This window comes from Sarcophilus harrisii, chromosome 2 (genome assembly GCF_902635505.1).
Source record: "Sarcophilus harrisii chromosome 2, mSarHar1.11, whole genome shotgun sequence".
Classification (NCBI taxonomy): Eukaryota; Metazoa; Chordata; class Mammalia; order Dasyuromorphia; family Dasyuridae; genus Sarcophilus; species Sarcophilus harrisii.
In genome coordinates, this window is record NC_045427.1 from 409042516 (window position 1) to 409066466 (window position 23951).

The following is a 23951-nucleotide window of genomic DNA, read 5'->3' on the forward strand; positions in this document are numbered from 1 at the left end:
TGCCTTCAAGGCATGGAGGATATAAAGTCTCCTAGCAGTGACTATTTATATTCTTCCTAGTCTAGTCTAGCATTGCTATCTTCTTTCCTGAGCCATAGTCCTTGGCTCATGCCATGTCAATTTTTGGAGCATGAAGTCCTACCTTCATGTAGTAGCATAGAGAGTATCACTATCTCTTTATGGGAGGTGGAGTAGATAACCAAATCATATAATATAAGAGCTAGGAGGGACCTTATTAAGGTCAGAGATTCTCAAATTATTTTTTTTTTATCCTGATACTCCATTATACACACACACACACACACACACACACACACACATATATATATATATATATATATATATATAGAGAGAGAGAGAGAGAGAGAGAGGCACTCCCTTCTCCTAAGAATTTTTCATTGACATGGATTTTATCTACCAGTATTTACTGTATTAAAAATTAAAACATCTTAATATTATTATGGAAATAATTTTTGACCTTACTGATCTCCTAAAAGGGCCAGAATTTCCAGGGGGCCTTATACCATATTTTGAAACCCACACATTCAGTCCAAACCCTTCATTTTATAGATGAGAAAACTAAGGCCTAGAGGGTTTAAGTAACCCTTTCAGGTTCAAACATCTACTAAAAGGTAGAGCTAGAACTAAAGAAAGTCAAGTCTTCCAGTCCAGTGATCCTCCTAGTATGCCATTCCAATCCTCAGTGAAGCATCAATTCTTATTTCCTCTGTAGAAAGTGAATTTCCTCAAGTTCTAGACCTGGAATCAGGAAAACCTGAAATTAAATACTGCCACTGACACTAAGGAACAGCAAGACTTGGGGCAAATCATTTGAACTCTTTCAGCCTATAAATAATGGGTCTCTAAATGGGTATAATAATAATACTTATCAAACATGATTGTTTAAGAATCAAATAAGATCATTTAAATTGCATTGGAAACCTTAGAGTGCTATATAAATATTTGTTATTTTATCTTCACATTTGTTTCATTGGGGACAGAAGAGAGGGAGCTGTGGTTAGATGGGAGAGAGGAGAATCAGTAACTATGATCTAAAGGATCTAGAAACACCTTGTAAAATATCACTTCTAGCACCAACTCTTTTTCTCTTCTAAGAGAAATTTTCAGTAAATGTTTTGGAATTACTATATCAAATTTGTGAAGAAAGTACCACAAAGATACAAATTAATCTACGTGATTACATTATATTTAGCTCCAGTGCTATTGTTAGAAACATAGATAATACCATTCAGCTATTGAATCTATGTGAAAATTAGGACTTTATCCATATTGTCAAAGTTAAGACGGAAAGTATTAAATTGAAGCTTGAGTTGAGAAGGAATTCTTTGAGATTCATATAAACTATTAGACAGTTGTGCTGGCCTCAATTTACCTTATGTAATTCAATAGTCATTTGCTAAGTCCCTTCTATGTGCCAGTATTTTACTTAAGAAGTAGGGATACAGGGCACTAGCCCTGAAATCAGGAGGAACTGAGTTCAAATGTGGCTTCAGACATTTAACACTTCCTAGCTGTGTGACCCTTGGGGAAGTCACTTAACTCCAATTGTCTCAGCAAAAAACAAAAAACAAAAAAACCCCAAAAAACTAGGAATACTTAGACAAAAAAAAAAACAAAAAACGATCCATCTTCAAGGAATATAGGTTATTTATTTTAAATGCATTTTTCTTCATATCTTTTGTTTTTATTTGTTTATATTTCCCCTTCTATCTCCCAGAGAGATATTTCTTACAACAAAGAGTTTTTTAAAAGGAAGAACAAAATATTAGCAAAACTAGTTAACACATTGAACAAGTCTGACAATATATGCAATATTCCACTCCTGTGGATCTCCTCCTCTGCCAAAGGAGGAAGTGCAGAAAAATGTCTTCTTTTTTATGGCTAAACTTCATCATTATAGTTTCCCATCGTTCATTTTAGATTACTTTGCAGTGATTGTTCTTTTTATTTATCCTGTTTTAGTTATTGCTTTCCTACTTCTTTAGTTTGCTTCAGTTCATATAATTCTTTCCATGCTTCTCATCATTCACCAGGCTGACTTTTTGTTAAAGGACAGTAATGTTTTATCATAATCATATATTACAATTGTTTAGCTATTCATAGTCAAGGGGCAGCTGCTTTGTTGCCAGTTTTTTTGCTGCTACAAAAGTGCTGCTATATATATTTTGGTATTTGTGGGGCATTTCTTATTGGGATAGATATAAATATGGATTTTAATCACTTGATTTGTGCAAAGGAATTTATATTCTACTGTGAGGGAACACAATATATACATATGAGTAAAACCATATATATAGAGATAGATAGATTTATGTGTTTATATATAATATGTAGTGTGTATACATATAAGTGTGTGCATATGTGTATATATGCATGTAAAAACACACATATATGGAGGAAGGGAGGAGGGAGATACATGAGACAGAGAGAGAGAGACAGAGACACAGAGGGAGGGAGGAAGGAAAAAAGGGAGGGAGAGAGGGAGAAGTATAAATTAAGATTAGAGGTAGGAGCAACTGAAAGGATTGCAAAAAAGATTCATGTAGTAAATAACATTTGAGCTAAGCCTGGAGAGAAGGAGCTAGGGATTATTATGAGAAGCAGAGGTAAGGGAAGACAACATTTCAAAAATAGACTTCAACAAGCAAATTCTGTAATAGGAAGGCAGCTTAACTCTGAAATCAGAAGAACTTGATAGTTACTACCTGTGTGACTTTGGGCAAGTCACAACTTTCCTCAGCCTTAGTTTTCTCATCTATATAAAGAGGGGCTTGGAGTAGATGGCATTTCCAGTTTTAGATCATAGATCCAAGCTTGTCTCAGAAGCCTTGCAAAAGCCCAGAAGCTGTATATAAGGAATAGCAAGTAGTCCAGTCTGGCAGGAATGTGGCATATGTGAGGGAGAGTGTTATTAAATTAGTCTAGAGAAATTGAAGAATCAATTTTATTCAATATTATTGAGACATCAACAATAATGATGTTTCTCTCAAGTCCTCTTCCAGAGCTGTAATGTGCTGTGAAGGTGTACTTGGCTTTTTTTTGTAGTCTATAGCAAGTCTATGGCAAGTTATATCAAGCTGAAAATATTTCTGATACTATCTTGGTGAAGATCTTGTAAGTCTGTCATCTGAAGACCAACTTAGCCAAGTTTGGAGACATGCTCAGTTCTAAAATTTAAGTATCTGCTGATGATTTGGGGGGCAGAGTTTGGGAGGGAGCCTCAGTAACTCATGAAATTACCTACTCAAAAGCATGAAAAATTGACAAATCAGTGGAGGAGGACACACAATAATGAAATTATGGTCCCTTGAAATAACGAATAACTCATTCCATACAGTATTTTGACGTTTAAAATATATTTTCCTTATACCAATTGAGTTTGAATCTGGGCTCTATCACCAAATAGTTTTGTCCTTGGAAAAGTCTAGAGGCTCTGTGGGGATAGTAGGCACATGAGATCTGGTTTTAAAATCAGAGGGTTAGGTTCAAATACCATCTTTGATATACTCTGCCTTGTGTGACTTTTCTGGTTCTTAGCTTCCTCATCTAGAAGTAAGGTGGCATAGAAGCTGCTGGGTGGTTCAGTGGATGAAGTGCTAATCTTGACTTCACACACCGGCAAATCACTTTATTTCCTTAATTTTCTCATCTATAAAAGGGGGTTAATAATGGCACCTTCCTCCCAGGGTTGCTGGGAGTATTAAATGAGATATTATTTGTAAAGTGCTTTGGTTTTATATTAGCACCATCGTCACCATTGTTATTGTTGTTGTTTTATTATTATTATCTATAAAATGAATGAGGTGTGAGCCTAGATGATCTTGAATATGCCTTCTAGTTCCGAATCTAATAAGGTAAATCTAATAATTTAAGGCTTAAGGCTTCAAGTTTCTCACTGATAAATTGTAGAAAATGTATTAGATGACCTTCAAGATCATTTGCAACTCTAAATTCTGTGAAATAGATGAGTACAAACTTTATTGTTCCAGTTTTACAAATAAGGTGACTGAACGTTCTAAAAGTAAAATGACTTGCTCAGGCTTTCATAGCTAGGAAATTTGGGAGCCAGAATTTGAAATTAATCTGAGTTGGAAAACAGCTACCTTTTTAACTATGCTCCACTGTATGATATAACTTAGATTTGGGATGGGAAGAGAATCTTATCTGAGGGAGAGACTCCCAGTGCTAATTACACTTAAAGGTGGGATTCAGATCACTATGGAATAGGGGAAGGGAAATGGCTTTAGAGTGGATGCCTGGAGCCGGAGGCTAGGATGCCACAGGATCATCCTAATTAGTCTCAACTGGACCATCTTTATCTAAATGAGATGACTTTATCTCTTTGAGGGAGATTATCAACTTCAGGGATTATTATAAGGTTAATTTATATTTAAATAATACTCGCTATGTGCCAGGCATTGTGCTAAGTACTTTAGAATTATTGATGGGGATTTATAAAAAGGAAGCTCAATTAAATAAAAGCTGCTTAGTGTAGTGCAAAGATATCTGGGATTGGTCCCCAGTTCTCTGCTTTATGGCCTTCATTTCCTCTTTTGTAAAACGAGGGGGAGGAATGACTGATTGATTTCTAAGTTTTCTTCCAGTTCTGACATTGTGTACTCAATCCTCTGACTCTTGTTGAATGTCCACCACACTACTCTTAATTTAGAAGCTGGCACTGCAGTTATCAGTATTGGCTGGAGAGTTGGCAATCAGTACCACCCTATGCTGCATGCAGTGCTGGGGAGGGACGACAAAAGTCACAGCATTTTATAATAAAGTGCTGCTCAACCACCTCAGAAGGTTTAGAAAGTCACCATCACAGATGGGTTCATTAACAATGAAAACTTCATAGGATTTAAATACAGAAGAAATCTTAGACCAGTGGTAAGAGACTCAAGTAGAAGAAGAGTTGATAATCTATGTCTAAAGATTCTTTTTGAGATGTATATTAACTTAGTTTTAAAATGTAATATTATATATGTTTCATTGAATTTTCATATATTTTGTTAAATGTTTACCAATCACATTTTAATTTGATTCAAGCTGTTCTTTGGAATGTTGTGAGCTATATCTGATATAGTCAGATTTCCTTATTTTATAATTGAGGAGACTCAGGACGATTGACTTGCTCAAGGTCAGATTTCCAAGTTCAATATATTGCTCTGTTTAAAATTTTCATCTTTACTATATTGTCTAATACAGAAGTCATTATCTGTCCCCTATATCCTTACATCTTCTAACTTATTTATTTCTGTCAAAGCAATGATCATTCCTTCAGTTTCCCCAGTGTTATCTTGGAATCCTTACTCTTGCATAACCTTCCATAAAGATCCAGTCAGCTGTCATTTTTTTTCTTTACAATACACCCTCTCTATTCAGGGAACTACCATTTCAGCTCAGCCTCCATCATTTCTTGTCTGCCTCATTGCAATAGCTTCCTAATTGGTCTTTCTACCTCAAGTTTTTCAGAGCTCTAAGTCTTCATACACACTGCTGCCAAAGTAATTTTCCTAAATTCAGTTTTTGTTCAGTAATTTTTTAGTCGTGTCCAACTCTTCACAATCCCATTTGGGGTTTTCTTGGCAAAGATACTGGAGTGGTGTGGCATTTCCTTTTCTAGTTCATTTTACAGATGAGGAAACAGAGGCAAACAGACTTTGCCAAGGTCACACAGTTAGTAAGTGTCTGAGGCTGGATTTGAACTGAGGTACAGGAAACTTCTTGAATACAATGACCAGTGCTCTGTACACTATAGTACCATCTAGCTACCCCCATTTCCTTGATTAGATGTGAGCAACTCCAGGGATTTTCTAATTCATTTAGTATAAAACAAAAATTCTGCTTAGTTTTTAAACTTCATATCTTCATATCCTAACCTCATCCCATTTTTCTAGCCTTGTTGGACATTATTTCTCCTCCCATACTCTGTGATCTGAATATACTGGCCTTCTTTGTTCCTTTCACATGATGTTGTCCATCCCTTATCCTTAGCCATCCCTTTACACTAGCATCCTCCACATCTAGAATTCACCCACCCCTGACCCCACCAACATAGAGTCTTTTTTTTAAGACTCAGAACAAGCATTCTTCTGCATGGAGTCTTATAGGATCCCCACAATTGCTGGCACTTTCCTTCCCAAATTATCTCCTATTTCCGTACTTTGTGTTTATTAATTCTTTATTTATGCTGTTTATATTTTTTATTTGTAGTCTTCTCCCATAGAATATAAATTTGTTCAAGTAAGAATCGTTTCATTCTTTCTGTTTGTATCCATGAAGCTTAATGCAAAGTAGGTACTTAAGAAATACTTTTTAGATTGAAAGGAAATGGCTTTGTGTTAAAGAATCTTTGAGACTTTGTTTCTATATCATGTTAATTTTCAAATATATTCTTCCTTCCCCTCCCCAACAAACTCTACTTTGAAAAAAAGATTTAAAAGAGAACAGAAAAGAAAAGCAATTCAGCAAAATCACCTAACAATGTTTTATTTAATAAATTTCTGCCAAGAACATGTTATATTATATCTATACACATATATTATGCACACTTCCACAGGTGGGTACCCATACAGCCACAATTGATAAGTGGCAAAGTCAGTGTTAGAAAAAGCTGTGTTATCTGACTAAATTGAGTACTCTTTCTAATATACTATGTTGTCTTATTAGTGTGGGAAGAAAATGAAGTTAGTGGCTCATGTATTTTCATTGGACAATGTGGTTTCTGAATTTCATTGCAACTTTGAGAGCCTATAATTTATTTATAATCTGTGATGGTATAGCCAATATTTGAAAAATTACAAATCACAACATGGGATTGTTAATTTAGAGATGGAAAGAATCTTAGACACCATTGATTCTAATCTTCTCATGTCATGAGAAAAGAGAGGCAGACAGAGTGTCACTGACTTGCCCAGGGACACAAGCTAGTAACGATTAAGGTGAGATTCAAACGCAGATATTCCTAACTTTAAGTACAATGCTCTAAGTACAAAGATAATGAACACATAGGTATCATAGTATATAGAGCATTGTATATACTGTGATACCTATGTGTTCATTATCTTTTTTATTTTTATTTTTTTTAATTTTTAATAGCTTTTTTTATTTACAAGTTATATGCATTGGTAATTTTACAGCATTGACAATTGCCAAACCTTTCGTTCCAATTTCCCCCCCCCCCCTTTCCTTCCACCCCCTCCCCTAGATGGCAGGATAACCAATACATGTTAAATATGTTAAAGTATAAATTAAATACAAAATAAGTATACATGTCAAAACCGTTATTTTGCAGTACAAAAAGAATCAGACTCTGAAATATTGTACAATTAGCCTGTGAAGGAAATAAAAAATTCAGGTGGGCAAAAATATAGGGATTGGGAATTCTATGTAATGGTTCTTAGTCATCTCCCAGAGTTCTTTCACTGGGTGTAGCTGGTTCAGTTTATTACTGCTCCATTGGAACTGATTTGGTTCATCTCATTGCTGAAGATGGCCAGGTCCATCAGAATTGATCATCATATAGTATTGTTGTTGAAGTATATAATGATCTCCTGGTCTTGCTCATTTCATTCAGCATCAGTTCATGTAAGTCTCTCCAGGCCTTTCTGAAATCATCCTGTTGGTCATTTCTTACCAAACAATAATATTCCATAATATTCATATACTACAATTTATTCAGCCATTCTCCAATTGATGTGCATCTACTCAGTTTCCAGTTTCTGGCCACTACAAAGAAGGCTGCCACAAACATTCTTGCACATACAGGTCTCTTTCCCTTCTTTAAGATCTCTTTGGATATAAGCCAGTAGTAACACTGCTGGATCAAAGGGTATGCACAGTTTGATAACTTTTTGTACATAGTTCTAAATTGCTCTCCAGAATGGTTGGATGTATTCACAATTCCACCAACAATGTATCAGTGTCCCTGTTTTCCTACATACCCTCCAACATTCCACATTATCTTTCCCTGTCATTCTAGCCAGTCTGACAGGTATGTAATGGTATCTCAGAATTGTCTTAATTTGCATTTCTCTGATTAATAATGACTTGGAGCATCTTTTCATATGGCTAGAAATAGTTTCAATTTCTTCATCTGAGAATTGTCTGTTCATATCCTTTGACCATTTGTCAATTGGAGAATGGCTTGATTTCTTATAAATTAGAGTCAATTCTCTATATATTTTGGAAATGAGGCCTTTATCAGAACCTTTGACTGTAAAAAATGTTTTCCCAGTTTATTGCTTCCCTTCTAATCTTGTCTGCATTAGTTTTGTTTGTACAAACACTTTTCAATTTGATATAATCAAAATTTTCTATTTAGTGATCAGTAATGATCTCTAGTTCTTCTTTGGTCATAAATTCCTTCCTCTTCCACAGGCATGAGAGGTAAACTATCCTATGATCCTCTAATTTATTTATAATCTCATTCTTTATACCTAGGTCATGAACCCATTTTGACCTTATCTTGGTGTACAGTGTTAAGTGTGGATCAATGCCTAGTTTCTGCTATACTAGTTTCCAATTTTCCCAGCAATTTTTGTCAAACAGTGAGTTCTTATCCCCAAAGCTGGGGTCTTTGGGTTTGTCAAACACTGGAGTATTAAAGTTATTGACTGTTTTGTCCTTTGGTGTTCATTATCTTTTGGAGGACCTTAAAGCCAAAAGGAACGATTAGAAATTGTTTAGTCTAATTGTTTCAGTATACAAGTGGGTACTTTGAGGCTCAGAGAGGACATATAATTTGCCTAACAATATAGGTAGCAATTGGTAGATCTGGGATTCAAATGCTCATCCTTATATGTGAATCTAGATTTCTTTCCACTGTCCCATGTGGCATTTTAATCTGGATGACTATTTGTTAGGGCTGTTGTATGATTTCTACCTAAGTAGGGCATACTCAATGTCCTCTGAGGACTCTACAGATCTGCAGATTTATGATTAATTTGATGAGTGGGAAAGTTGGCAATTAGTTACATAACTCAAGTCCCAAACACTTTAGGGCCTTAAGTTTCCAGATAATTGATACAAAACATTTGGGGTCTTGGATATTCAATTTGCTATTTTCTATTTCATGTATAGACACATGCTGTGTCAGTCTGTGTCCCTGAACATAAGAAACAGGACAGAGGTAAATGTGATAGTTGATAAGGAAAAGGGTTTTTTTTTCCACTGACTTTGACACCACTGATTTGGAGATGCTACTTATTATTTCTAATGTTTGATTGTAGCCTAATAAGTACCAATAATTAAATTAATTTTGATAGATGGTAAAATAATTTTTTTAAACATGCTCTCCTGCCTTTTGTACCTTCTCTTCCCTTCTCTGCTCCAAAATATTGGGGAATAAAGGAAAGAATAAGCATTTATTAAGTACCTATTATGTCCTAGGAACTATGTTAAGCACTTGATAGATATTATAATATTTGATCTTCATAACAATATTATTTGGTAGGTGCTATTACTATCCCCATTTTACAGTTTAGGAAACTGAGGCAAATAGAATATAAATGACTTGCCTGGGTCACATAGCTAGGTCTGAAGTTTGATTGGAATTTAGGTCTTCCTGATACTGGGCTTGATGCTCTATCCATTGACCACCCAGCTGCTTCTGCAGAAGTGAATGTGGACATATGTGACTGAAAGTCATTTAGTATCTTTTTTCCCCCTCTGTCCTATAAGTCTTTGCAAATTCTTACTCAGCAGCAATTCTTCTGATAATGAATCGTATCATATTTAACTTGACTGATCTGCAGATGACAGACACAGTTTGTGTCAGGTCTGCCTTGAATTCTTTTCAACCTAGCCTTAACTTGTGTTCTAGTGGCATTGAAAACCCAATCAATGAATCAATCAAATAACATTTATTAAGTGATGCCAACTATGTGTCAGATATAGTGTTTAGCAATGAGGATGTAATAATCAAGAATGTACAGAGACTTACATGACAAGAATGTAAGTCTCTGCCCTAAAGGAATTTAAATTCTACAGGGAGTAAAGGCCAGTGGATGGCCAACATATATAGAATAAATCCAAAGTCAATAGATGATCCAATGTCTTCTCTAAACTATGACAAGGTATTGGAAGAAGACTTCTATGGAAATTTATCAGGAATAACTGAATTCAAATCTAGCCTTAGACACTAGCTGTGTGACTTTTGTCTGCTTCAGTTTCCTCAACTGTAAAATGAAGATAAAGCACCTCCTTTCCAGGTTGTGAGAATCAGATGAGCTGGTATTTATAAAGTACTTAGCAAGTATCTAGCAAGTACATAGTAAGAATTTAGTAAATGCTTATTTTCTTTCTAATCTGAAGAACAAGGATTTTGAGCTTAAAGGAACCTTAGTGATTGTATATTTCAACTTCTTTTTAGAAATCAGGAAATTTTCTGATCCTAGAAAGGTTAAATAATTTATCTAACATTGTACAATTGATAAGTGGCAAAGCTAGTGTTAGAAGAAGCTGTGTTGTCTGACTAAATTGAGTACTCTTTCTAATATACTATATTGTCTTATTAGTGTGGAGATAAAATGAAGTTAGTGGCTCATGCATTTTCATTGGACAATATGGTTTCTGAGTTTCATTGCAACTTTGAGAGCCTATAATTTATTTATAACCTGTGATTCTAAATTTCTGAGTCCCTTCCTGATCTAGCATTCACTATTCTAATGGTCCTCCAGTTTTAATCATTTAAACTCAACAGTCTTGATTTCTCTTTCAGCTCTGATAGTTCAATCACTAAGGTCTTTTTCAGCCATAGTATTTTATTTTTTATTTATGTTCTGAAAATCTTAGAACCAGAATGCACAATATAAGAGGCCTGAAAAAGGCCTTAGAGCAAAGAATTCCAGAATTGTAAGTGACTTTATAATGTAGACAAGATGGAAGGAATCTTGGTACATAGAATTCTTTGCTTTCAAAGTTCCAAGGGTCCTCAGAGACCATCTAGTCCAACTTGTTCCTGAGCAGAAACCTGACTACAACATTGAAGACCATCATACCCTACACCAGAAAGTCTTTTGTGACATATTTAGATAAATATTGAGGTAGTTAGGTGGTGCAGTAGATAGTTAAAAGTCCTGGACCCATAGTTAGGAAGACTTGCATTTAAATCTGGTCTTTGACACTTACTAGCTGTGTGACTCTGGGCAAGCCATTTAACCCTATTTGCTTCAGTTTCCTAATCTATAAAATGAGCTGGAGGAAGAGGGAACTCCCTTAATTCTGCCAAGAAAACTCCAAATGGAGTTACAAAGAGCTGGACACAACCAAAACAACTGAGCAAAAACAAAATAAATATTTGCCCTCCCTGGCGTCAGGAATTCAAATCTGATGTCTAGATACTTACTAGCTCTATGACTATGGACAAGTCACTTAACCCTAATTGCTTCAAAAAAATTAAATAAATGATTGTTGACTTGTCACAGATATGATAGAATTAAATTTATCTTTTGACTTATACTCAAATCCCTTTAAACTTGGCAGGAATTATCAGGGCTTGTACACCTTTAGAAACTCATGCTATTTCTCTGCAACAATAAGGTATCAGAAACAAGACTGTAGTAGAAGGATAAACCTTATTGCTTTTAAAATATGGGTTTATTTATATTAATATTTTCAAGAACACATTTGTTATTTAAAACAAATTTTGTCCATAAAAGGGGTGGGTTATCTTTTCTTCATAGTAATGTTAGCATCAGCTAGAACAGCCTGAATTTCAAATGAATGGCTTTAAGGTATAACTCATCCATTGCCTCCCAGGAAGAGACATTTAAGTAAGATATAAGGTGTGGGAAAGTAGAATCATAAAATCACAGAATTTTAGAATTGGAAGAGACTTCTATGACTAGTTGAACTCATCCTGAGAAAAGAGTCCTTACTGCAACATAAACAGTACATTAATATAAACATAATACATAAATATAGAATACAGTGGTCATCTAGTCTCTGTTCAAAGACTTCAAATGAAATGGAATTTATTACTTCTCATCCAAGTGCTGGATCCAGAATCAGAAAATCTTAGTTTATTATACTGGATTTCTTGCATTCTGATTAGAGGTAGGGGAGAGTGGAAAGGAAAAAAGGGAGAGAGTCTAGAACTCAAAGTTTTTAAAACGAATGTTAAAAATAATTTTTTTTTACATGTCAGTGGGGGAAATAAAATATGAATCAAACCAAACCAAAACAACAACAAAAAAAGATTTTGGTTTTAAACCCTAATTCTGCTTTAGACAAGTCTCTCCTTTACTTTGGGCCTCAGTTTGGGCCTCAGATGATTTTTAAGATATTTTCCAATTCTAAAATCCTAAGAAAACTTCAATGAGTTAGGGGTGTGGGTATGGGGCAAGTAGCACTGTTGGAGGATAGTGGGCTGGGGGATGGCTGGAGGTTAGATTGTTAGGAAATGGAAGCTGTCAGAGTCAGAAAGAAGTAGGGGAAGGAGAGGACCAGAAGAAAGCAAATGTCCTGTATGGTCTGGGAGTGTAGGAACATGGAGGACTTGATGCTGGATAAAAAAAATCTCACAAAGGGTTACAATATTGCTCATTGCTATCATATCATACAAAAATGGCAATGACCAAAGCTGCCTGGATTAGGAAAAAAAGGGTGTAATTCCATCTCAGGGTTTCAGGGACTTGAGCTTGTGGCTCTTGTGGTTTATGATGTCACCAGAAACCCCTAGTTGGAATTATAGCCTTTTAATTTACAATTTGATGAGGGGGTAGGGCCAAGGGTCCATCATTCATGTTTGGAATTTAGCGTGGTCCACAGGGGGTGAGGATTGGCCTAGGAAGCCAGAGCTCTGCTTCTCACCTCCCCCATTCCATATTGGCAGTGGTAGCCATGGTTAAGTCATTGTTTCAACTCATATCACTGTTTCTTGTATTCATATCTCCTACCTCTCAATTCTTTCTTATTCCTGTAGTTTCTTCAGCAGTATTTTAAAAGATTAAACAAATTCCAAGGACCTAGTGGCACAAATAGAAAGAGAATTGGATTTACAGTCAGAAGACCTGGATTGGAATTTTAGTTCTTTTGATTATGCCTTTTGGACTCTGTATAAATCTCTTCCATGCCTGAATCTCAGTTTTTTCATCTACAGAATAAGATGTTGGATTAGATGGCTTCTCAGGTACATGACAGCTCTAAATATATGATCTCTCTAGAGTCCTCTGGTCACCATAGTGATGGAGCACACAATTTCAGATTTCTTCTTCATTTCATGTCCATCCAAGAAGGGTTCAGAACAGAGCTAATACCTTCTTAGAGTCAAATAATCTGAATTCAAATCCTGACTCTGCTGTTTACTACCTATGTCCTTGGCTAGGTAACTGAACTTTATGTCTCCCTTTGTAAAATCAGGAGACTAGACTAAATGATCTCTGGTTCTTTCTGACTCTGAATCTCATGATTCTATGGTCTTGTTAGATTCAAGGAGGAAGAAATAGGTGATATTGTAGGAAATGTTTTGAGATCTGTCAACAAATGTTTCACTTATTTGCAGTCTCTGAAGCACTTCCTTTACAATAAATCTCTTAATGTCCTTATTTTATAGATGGGAAACTGAGATTTTTACAGGCACTTGACCAGAGTCATTCAGGTAGAGCAAGGCAAATTTGAACGCAGATATTTTGATTCCAAGTCTAATGTTTCTCCAGTGTTGTTATTATGGGAATACATATGCTATTATTATATGGGCTTTTTTTCTTGTGTTTTCCCATCCCTTTACTTCCACCATGGAGAGTGGAATGACTACAAGCATATTTATGTTAGAGCATCTTCAAAACTCCAGTAGAATGTGAGCTCTTTGAAAGCAGAAACTGTTTTGGTTTTAGTTTTTCTATTCTCATTCCCTACCATAATGCCTCCACAGTAGGCACTTAATTTATGTTTGTTTGTTTTGTTTTGCTACTTGAGTGGAATTGTTTAATTGAACTAAATCAGAGATAGAAGGATAGGTTCTTCTTTCCTTCCTCCTGGCCTAGGGGAATGACTCTGTTTATAGTTTCCTCAATCCTTTTCCAATTTTGGCTTGAGTAAAATGCAGAAAAAGAGAGGTATGGCTAGCCAATTCTGGTCAACACTCAACAGCTGTATTTCCATAATATAAAAAGACAGAGAGCTGAAGAGGCATCAAAAACAAGCCATAGACACTCACTGCAGTCCCTCCCCCCCTTTTTTTTTCAGGCTAAGACTTAAAAAGAGTTAATTCAACAATGAAAAGATAATCATGTGGAGAATAATGTGGGATTTGAAATAGTTGAATTAGAACTCAAAGGTTCCTTAGAAATCTTTGACCTGGATACTATTTAATATTTACATACAGAATCATAAATATTAGATATGGAAGGGACTTTGCTAATAAGACAATTACAATTTAAAACAACTTTGAGATTTTGCTTCACATATAGCAAATTGGAAGAGGTGACAAAATATATAAATAATGCTGGAGGAACTGTGAGAAAAAAACAGGAACACTAATACACTGTTGGTGGAACTGTGAATTGGTCCCACCTTTCTGGAAAGCCATTTGGAATTATACTTTTAAAAAGTGAGTATTTGTCCATACCCAAAGGTTCTACTGCCAGATTGATAAAAAAAAGGTCCCAATATGCCAACATAAGAACTGGTAGCAAAGAATTGGAACCAAAGTAGATATATATCAGTTAAATACTTAAATAATGCCTTAAAAAATCTTGGTACATAAATAGAATATTACACTGTTGTAAATAATTATGAACATAAGTAAAGCAGAGAAATATGGGAAGATATATGAACTGATGTAGAGCAAAACAGGAGCAAGAAAAGAATGTGCACAATAATCACAATGTAAATAGAAAAAAAAAATCCCTGAAACCGGTACTGCAATTGCAATACTAATGTAATAGCTCTGGAGAAGAGTTAGAGAATGCATCCTCCTTTCTTCTTTGTAGAGGTAGGTGATTGTGTGTGAATATTATATATACATACAGGTATATATGTATGTACAAATGTATATATGTGTGTGTGTATATATATATATATATATATATATATATATATAGTTGTCATTGACTTAAGTTGTGACCCTTTTTTGGGGTTTTCTGGCAAAAATACTGGAGTACTGGAGTGATCTGCCATTTTCTTTTCTAGCTCATTTTATAGATGAGGAAACTGAGGCAAACAAGGTTAAGTGACTAACCCAGAGTCACACAATAAGTAGTCACACAGTATATGTCTGAAACTGTATTTGAACTCATAAAATGATTCTTCCTGATTCCAAGCTCAGTGCCTACTCCCTATACCACCTAATTGCATCTCTTTCTCTCTCTTTCTCCCTCTCTGTCTGTCTCTCCACATACATATATACATAGATATGTATATATCTATATATATTTAGACAGAGTTGATGTCTTAGTGGATTTTGTTAAATTGCTCTGTTTCTTTTTCTTTTAAAATCTTTGTTAAAAGAGAAGACTTACAGTTAAGGGGAGAGGAGAAAGATATTTAATTTTCAAGATAATATAAAACAAAACATCAGTAAAATAATATTTAAAAAAGAAAAGTTGTACCTAGTGGCAATGTGATCATAATCATGCTTTCTCTGTTTTGAGGCATTACTGTTATATCATATGATACTGTTGTGTCATATAACATTTTATGTCACATATAATACTATATTATTATCATGATAGTCCCCCTTTCTTCAGTACTTTGAGATTTACATAGGATTTTTTCTTACAACAATCCATCCAGGTAGATGATTGCAGGCATAATCACCCTCATTTTTTGGATGAGAAAGCTAACCTTAAAAAGGTTAAATGGGGCAGCTAGGTGGTGTAATGGATAAAGTACCAGTTCTGAGATAGAGTACCAGCCTTAGAAGGATCTGAGTTCAAATTCAACCTCAAACATTTAAAACTTACTAGCTGTAAGACCCTAGACAAGTCACTTTATCCCAATTGTTCCAACTCCCAAAAAACGTTAGATGATTTGCCCCTGCCAGTTCATAGATTGACAGACTCTAGGTTGGATGGGTGGGATCTTAGATATCATTTCATGCATGCTCTTTATTTTGCACATGACAAACGACAACTAGATGGGCTACATGACTTGACTAAAGTCAAACACATAAAAAAAAAAAAGAATTGACTTAGAGGATCTTCAAGGCTCTTCATCTAAATCCACTGAAGTCATCCAGGGCAGAGCTCCCAAAAGGGGCACAAGAGGCAGAGTCAGGAAGCTGCTGGTCTTGAAGGTTCCATTCAGAGCCAATCTTCTGCTCTTCATAGGATGTAAAGAGCAATTCTATCTGTCTTCTGGCATTACAGTGACCAGGTCATTCTGGGGAGGCCCTCAGCCAAGGTAGGTGGGGAGAACTGAGCCAAATCTCTGTTGTCACTGCTTTTTTAAAGGGTGGAGATTTGACATGTTTGTGCCAGTGAAGATGAGGGCTTGGACACTGAAGGAAAAACAGAGCCTTTGGTCCTCTAGCTGTTCTCAAGAGAGCCGTTTTGTTATGTCCTTTCCCGCAGTCTGATTTTTATAGCCTCCTCACCACCATTTCAGTCTGTGACCCAGAGGTACTCCCTTGCCCATCCCAGAGAGGTAATTTTAGGGTTTTGTTTGTTTATTTGAAACCCCGGATTGGCAGTTATGTCTGATTTTTATGTGATAATTTTGTGTTCTGCATATAAGGAAGTACTCCTTCTCTGGCTATTGCAAATGTTCCCAGAACATATTTATCCAGAACCAACTCTTGTCCCAAAGATGAAACGAGCCATACCAGGTCAACACTCAAAATAGACCATCACTGGCCAAATTCATGTGGGGATTCATGGTGAGGCGCTGACATGATTGCTAGAGTGGGGAGTGTTGGGCCACACACATGGATTTGTTATTGCAGGGTAGCTTCAGAACACAGAGTCTGTGTTACTGTACATGGGATTGCAATCAGGACTGCTTCAGTTCAATCCATCCAACATTGAAGTGCCTACCATTCACAAGGTCCTGAGTCAGGCACTGGGGATATAATGACTTGGAGTGAGGCAGCCTGAGGTTCAAATTCTGCCACAGACACTTCCTCCTTGTGTGATTTTGGTGGTCACTTAACCTCTCAACCTGTAAAATGGGATTATCATACCTTTATCAACTATTTAACAGGTTTTCAAAAAAAGAACAATTAAGCTAATTGGTATAATGTGCACTATAAATTTCTAAGCTCCATCTAAAGTCAATTTCTATTACCTAAGAATGTATCATCAAATAGTACAGAAGGCATGGATATAAATAACTAACTGGGATCTGTGTTAGATTCCATTTCTACCACTTACTAAGCTATATGAGGCAGGCAGGTGGCTCAGTGGATAGAGTATTGGACCTGGAATAAGGAAGACCTAAATTCAAATGTGGCCTTAGACAATTAGTGATGTATTGTGAAATATTCTCAGAGGCGAAGATTTTGTGATATAGTGAGAAAAGGTAAGTCTCTAGGCATCAGGAGACCTGTAATCCAGTATAAATTCTACTATTGACTTATCCTGGGAGTTTGAGCAAGTCAGTGGATTTATCTGGGACTGATGTCTCCATCTACAAAATAAAGATGGATGTCAGGGTTGGATCAGTGGTGTCCCACTCAAAAAGAAAGGGATCCTTGCAGGGAAGTAGTGACTTCAAACCCCACAAATTGATATTATCTATATTTCATTGTATTATATTTGTATTGAATTTTACTGTATTTTTATTTTGTTATGAATTTTAAAAATTTTATTTGTTTAACTACATTTACATCTTAATCTGGTTTCACATACACAGTTCTGCCCTTATTTTAACACTTAGTAGCTTTATGAGACTCATGAGACTCATGAAACTCATAGTTTGATCCTTCCAGATCAGAGGATCTTTAGGGCCTTGTTCAATTTTCAGTTCTAAGGGGTCAAGATGTAGGGAAGTGGGAAAACCAGAAGGTCTAACTGATCTTGGTTATTAATCCAATCAGATTTATTTCACATAATATTTGCCTACAGTTCCACATTACCTCCCAAGATAATGGAAGCACATATTTCAGAACAGAGAGAAACCATCCAGTTTCTCCAGATTATCCAACATGTGCCTGAATAAAAATCATTTGTATAATATGCCTGAAGAGTGGTCATATGGCTTGCACCTGAAGCCCCATTGCTGAGGAACTCATTCACTACCTAGCATAACAGGTCATTCCATTTTTGGACATCTATATTAGAAAATTTTTTCTTAATGGTGAACCTAAGGTGTAACTTCCATTGTTCTTGTTTGTTTTCTGATTCTAAAGTACAATTCTTCTTTCTACATGGCAACTTTTCAATGATCACCACTGTATCCCTTTTGCTAATGCTTATAAAAAGTAGAAATATTTTATATCTTTAAGAAATGAATAAGCTGTGGCAGAGAAATGTAACCAAAGTTGATGATAAAAGACCAGTACGAATTTCCCAAGAACAGTTTCTAGAAGGCTGAAAATTAACTGAATTTTGTAAAAGCAAAAGAAATTTTAAAAAGACTTTTTAAAGTTATGTTCAGAAGAAGGCCAAGAAATAAGAGATGTCTGGTGCTTAGGCCAGATGGTTTAATGTTAATAGATAATAGAAAGCAGAATGTTATTATAATTAATATTACTCAATTTCTAGTTTGCTTCCATCTCTTTTATCAAGGAAAATGATCTTCCACTGGAAAGGGTAGGACAAATATAGTTAAGAAGGAATTGAAGTTCAAGATAGCTGAGGAGATAGCACTTAGCTTATCTAAATGAGTTCAAGTCTCTGAGCCCAGATGGATTATATCCAAGGATATTTTAAAAAAAAGCCCAGCAAAACAAAACAAAAACCCTTCCAGATGTGATTGCTAAGCCACTGTCGGTCTTTTCCATTGCTCTGCACTGGTGATTAAGGTCAAGTAATAGCACCCAAGGGAAGAGCTCTTCTAGGGAAAGAAGGCTAGGTTCCAGTTATGATCAGAGGCTATGCTAGATCAAGCCTGGGTTTGTTTGAACACCCGATCCAGAGCTGGATGGCAGTGAATTGTGAATCAAAATCATTTCCCTGGAGAATAAAACTTGAGAATAATTCAATGGGCAACGAAGGGATATATTGGGCATATGTGGGTTTTAATGTATTATAAAGATAACTTGTGAAATAGCATTTTGTTTGATTTTTTAAAAATTAACTTCAGCATTTTTTCCTTTTCTGTAATATTCAGTTAATTCTAATCCATCTTCCACACAGCTACTGAAATGATTTTTCTAAAGCTAAACCCATGTCATCCACAACTCAAAAACTCTAGTAGCTTCCTTATTCCTCTAGCTTCAAATAGAAACTTCTCTCTTGGACATTTAAAGTTCTTTAAAACCTGGCTATTATCTTTCCAGTATTTTTGATTATTATTTCCCCTTGTATGTTCTACAGGCCATGTGTACTGCTCACATACTTGCTGTTGCTCACATATGATGTCTCATCTCTAGTTGCCATGCTTCTGTACTCTATTCCTATAATGTAATCACTCTCCATTGTCCCCATATTACAAGTCAGGCTTTCCTAGAATTGAATCTCATTTACACTTCACACTGGCTAGCTACCAAATAGAGACTGGTGTAGATTCTAGCCCAATGAAGTGGTCTCAGTGCTGTAGATTCATAGATTTGTCTATCTTCATATCACGAGAGCTAGATAGATACTACAGAGGCTCAGTCTCATAGTTAGTCATCACACAATCTTGCCATTACTGTGTTCAATGTTTTCCTGGCTCTACTTACTTTACTCAATATCAGTTCATGTAAATTATGATATTTCTAAAATCATACTGTTCATCATTTCTTATAGAACAGTAGTATTATATTACATCCATACACCATAACTCATTCAGCCATTCTTCAGTTGATGGGCATCCACTTAATTTCTAGTTCCTTGCCCTCTATAAAAGAGCTGCTACAAACATCTTTTGCACGTGTGGATCAATTTCCCTCTTTTATAATCTCTTTGGGATACAGACCCAGTCTTGGTTTGGGATACAGATACAGTCTGGATCAAAAGGAATGCATATTTTTATAGCTTATTGATTAGAGTTCTCTATGTGGATGATTAGCAGATTTATATATCCAGCCCTGGTCCTTTTCTCAAGCTTTGATCTTGTATCACCAATTGTCTTTTGAATATTCCAAATAAGATGTCTTATAGACATTTCAAACTCAATATGTTCAAAAGAAAACTCAATATATTTCACCCCTCTACTCCTTATAAACTTTCCTATTTCTGCTGAGGGGACAACCATTCTATCAGAGTGCCAGATTTGTAACATTGGCAATATCCTTAACTACTCATTCTCTCTCAATCAATGTATTCAATTAGTTTGCCAGATTTTTTCTGATTCTACATCTGAAATACCTAAATTTAGGCTCTCTTTACCTCTTACTTAGGTTATGGTAACAACCTCATAATTGGTCACCCCACTTCAAATCTCTCTACATTGCTTTAGAATGACTTTCCTTAAATGCAGATCTGTTCATGTCATTCTCCTCAATCAGCTCTATTGGCTTTCTCTTCTAGAATCAAATATAAACTTGTCTACTTATCTTTTTTGTTGTTGTTGAGGTAATTGTGGTTAAGTGATTTGCCCAGGGTCATACAGCTACTAAGTATCTGAAGCCACATAGATAGATACTATGTAGAGAGCTGGGTCTCACAGTCATCACACAATCTTGCTGTTACTGTGTTACTGGCTCTACTAACTTTACTCAATATCAGTTCATATAAATCCTGATTTTTCTTGACTTCAGCACTGGTGCTGTATCCAGTGTACCACCAAGTAGCTCTCCCCTATTTAGCTTTTAAAGCCTTTCACAGCTTGAAGTCAACTTATCTTCCTAGCTTCATTGTATATTACTTATCTTCCTCTTTGCTTTGTGATCCAATTAAACTGGAATTGATTCTGTTTCTCATTCATGGCATTCTATTACTTTTTTTCTGGATTGCACTCTCCCCTTATATCTGCCTCACAGGATCTCTTTCTTCCTTCAAGATTCAGCTCAAGCAGAACCTTCTGCAGGCAGCCTTTTTTAATTCTCTCAATTGAAAATGTCCTTCCTCCCTTTTAAGTTATAATGTTTCGAACTTCTTTGTATTTATCTTTTCATATTTGTCTTGTATGAGCTGCTACATGGCATAATGAATACAGTATTCAGGATTCAGGGAAGATTCATCTTCCTGAGTTCAAACTGAGCCTCAAATACTGACTAGCTGTGACCCTGGTGAAATCACTTATCCCTGTTTGCCTCAGTTTCCTCATCTGTAAAATGAGCTCGAGAAGGAAATGGCAAACTGATCCAGTATCTTTCCCAAGAAAAATCCAAATGGGGTCATGAAGAATTGCACATGACTAAAAAATTACTGAACAACTTTATATTTATTTTGTGTTTATTTATATATGTTCTTATGTCTCTCCTGTTAGAATGCAAGATCCTTGTGACTAGGAGTTGTTTTACTCTGTGTACTAGCATTTTCAGTATGTGGTAGAGTGCTTAGTGTGCAGTAGGCACTGACTAAATGCTGATTGAATTGAATTTTTGAATGAATCGTTCTAATATTTTGTACCTTCATTTTATTTAGTCATTTTGCACTCTTTAGACATGTAGCTTGTTTCCACTTTTTGCTAATAGCACTTAGCACAGTGCTTGTCACATAGTAGGTACTTAATAATTATTTATAGTCTGAACAGATATTTTAAAACATGATTATGTAAGTTGGAAAACATATATGGAATAATTCTATTCCTGAATATTTTAAATTTCATTCTTGAATATTTCACAAAAAATAACATCTTTGTGAGTGTAAATCCAGATCACTAGATCAAAGGATATGAAGATCTTTATACTTTTTTTTTTTTGCTTCATTCCAAATTGAAACAAATGACTGGATCTGTATCTCCTTCCAAGTTTATCTGAAGTTTTTTCTTTCTTTCTTTTTTCTTTTTACTTTTGTCTTTGTCTTCTTTCTTTCATGATTATTTAAAGTGCTTTTTTTAGGTTAAACATAAATGCCAACTTCAGAAGGACAGAATAAAGGAGACCTAGTTTAATAAGCATTGAGCTATTAATAAATCACCTATTAGTGATCAGTAGTATAATGTTGATGCCTAAACAATGCCCTTTTGCTTCTCCCCAAGAACAAGAGAGAGAGTGTCTCTTTGTAGTTTGTATTGTTTAGACTGTAAATGAATTATTATATTCTATACTAGATTCTAGGTTTTTAGAGGGATATTGACAGACTAAAGTATACACAAAGGGTGAATTATCAGGATTATGAGTGGAGTGGATATTATTTCATGAATAATGTTGAAAGAATGAGGTTACTTAACCTAAAGAGAAGACTTGAGTAGTATGTCATGTGGAATAGAGATTGGATTTATATTCTATATATCCATAGGGCAGAACTCTAATTATAGAGAAGTTAATGGAAGATAAAATTTGAATGTTATTAAGAAATTCCTACTAAAACTGTTTTTTAAAGGAATGGGCTGCCCATTGAGGTGGTGCTAGTGATAAATGGTTCTGTAGCACAACTGATTCTCTAGGGGGGAAATTATGTGTATGATAAACTTTTAAGTTTAATCTGCTTTACTAATATTTCCCTATCATTCTCTTTTTTTTCACATTTGATTTCTTTTTGTATTTGATTTATTTATTTAATGTTTTTTCTCAGTTACATTCAAAATAAAATTTGTACATTTGTTTTTAAAATTTTTAAGTTCTAAGTTCTTTCCTTTATACCCACCCATAATTAAGAAACTACATGTGAAGTTATGCAAAACATTTCCATAAAAGTCAAGTTGTATCATTTTCTAAGTCTAGAAATGAACAAAGCAATAAATGCTCATACTGAAAATTTAACATTAAACTTTCAAGAGCCAATTTGAGCTGACTCCAGGATGCCCTTGGGTCATAGTATTTTTCTAGTCATTGGAAACAGGCTCACAAATTCTAGAATTTAGAAATAGGTATTAATAAAGTATTCCACAGAGATTGAATGACTGACCACATGGCAAGACTGTTATAGGAACAATTCATGCTTTTGGTGGCTTATTGGAATGGGGACATCTACAATTTTGGTAGGATATATTTTAAGTGCAAAGTAAGCTCTTTGAGGGCAGGGGCTCTTTGTATTTTTGTTTTAATACCCTGGCACAGGGTACTCAAACTTTTTAAATAGGGGGCCAGTTCACTGTTCCTCAGATTGTTGGAGGGCCGAACTATAGTAAAAACAAAACCTTTGTTTTGTGGGCTTTAAATAAAGAAACTTCATAGCCCTGCTTGAGGGGGATAATCGTCCTCAGCTGCTGCATCTGGTCTGAGGGCTGTAGTTTGAGGACCCCTGGACTTTAGCACAAAGTAGGTGTTTAATAAATGCTTATTGAATTTAACTTGATGATTCCATGTGCCTAAAAGCTTTATTGAAACCTGCTTCCTTAAGAGCAAAAGGGCACTTAGTTACCTTTTCTCTATTTCCTACAAAGCTCCTAATGTTGAGGCTAGAGTCTCAGAGTGAACCTCACCAGGACATTGCCTGGGTAACCCTCAGTAACCCAGTGAAAATCATAATGACCTGTGCAGATGTATTCATCAACTCTGGTCTCTTGATGGTGTGTTTTCTTTAGGGCTTCCTCTGACATGACTTTTATGTGAATACTACTTTGCAGATTTGCTTTGAATCTCATCCCCTTCTTTATCTATAACTGTCTCTCCTCTTGGGCTCCATTAGAAATTCTAATAGAGAAATACCTCTAAGTAATTCATATTACTTTCCCCACAAGTTCTCTCCCGACAAGCCTCTCCCTCTAGATTTTCTATGACAAAGTACAGTACAATATGTACTAGGAATAGCTAATCCTCCAGAGCCTTTCACAATGGCAGATTTTTATGAGAATAG

At 35.5% G+C, this 23951-nt stretch overlaps 1 long non-coding RNA gene across 2 annotated transcripts in view; it reads left to right on the top strand.

The window, feature by feature from the left end:
* Positions 1-4778: 4778 nt before the first annotated feature.
* Positions 4779-23951, top strand: part of LOC116421674 — a 94213-nt gene continuing 75040 nt past the window's right edge. For both annotated transcript variants that reach the window (XR_004232154.1, XR_004232155.1), the window contains exon 1: positions 4779-4908. This is a non-coding gene — a long non-coding RNA (uncharacterized LOC116421674). The remainder of the gene's footprint in view (positions 4909-23951) is intronic.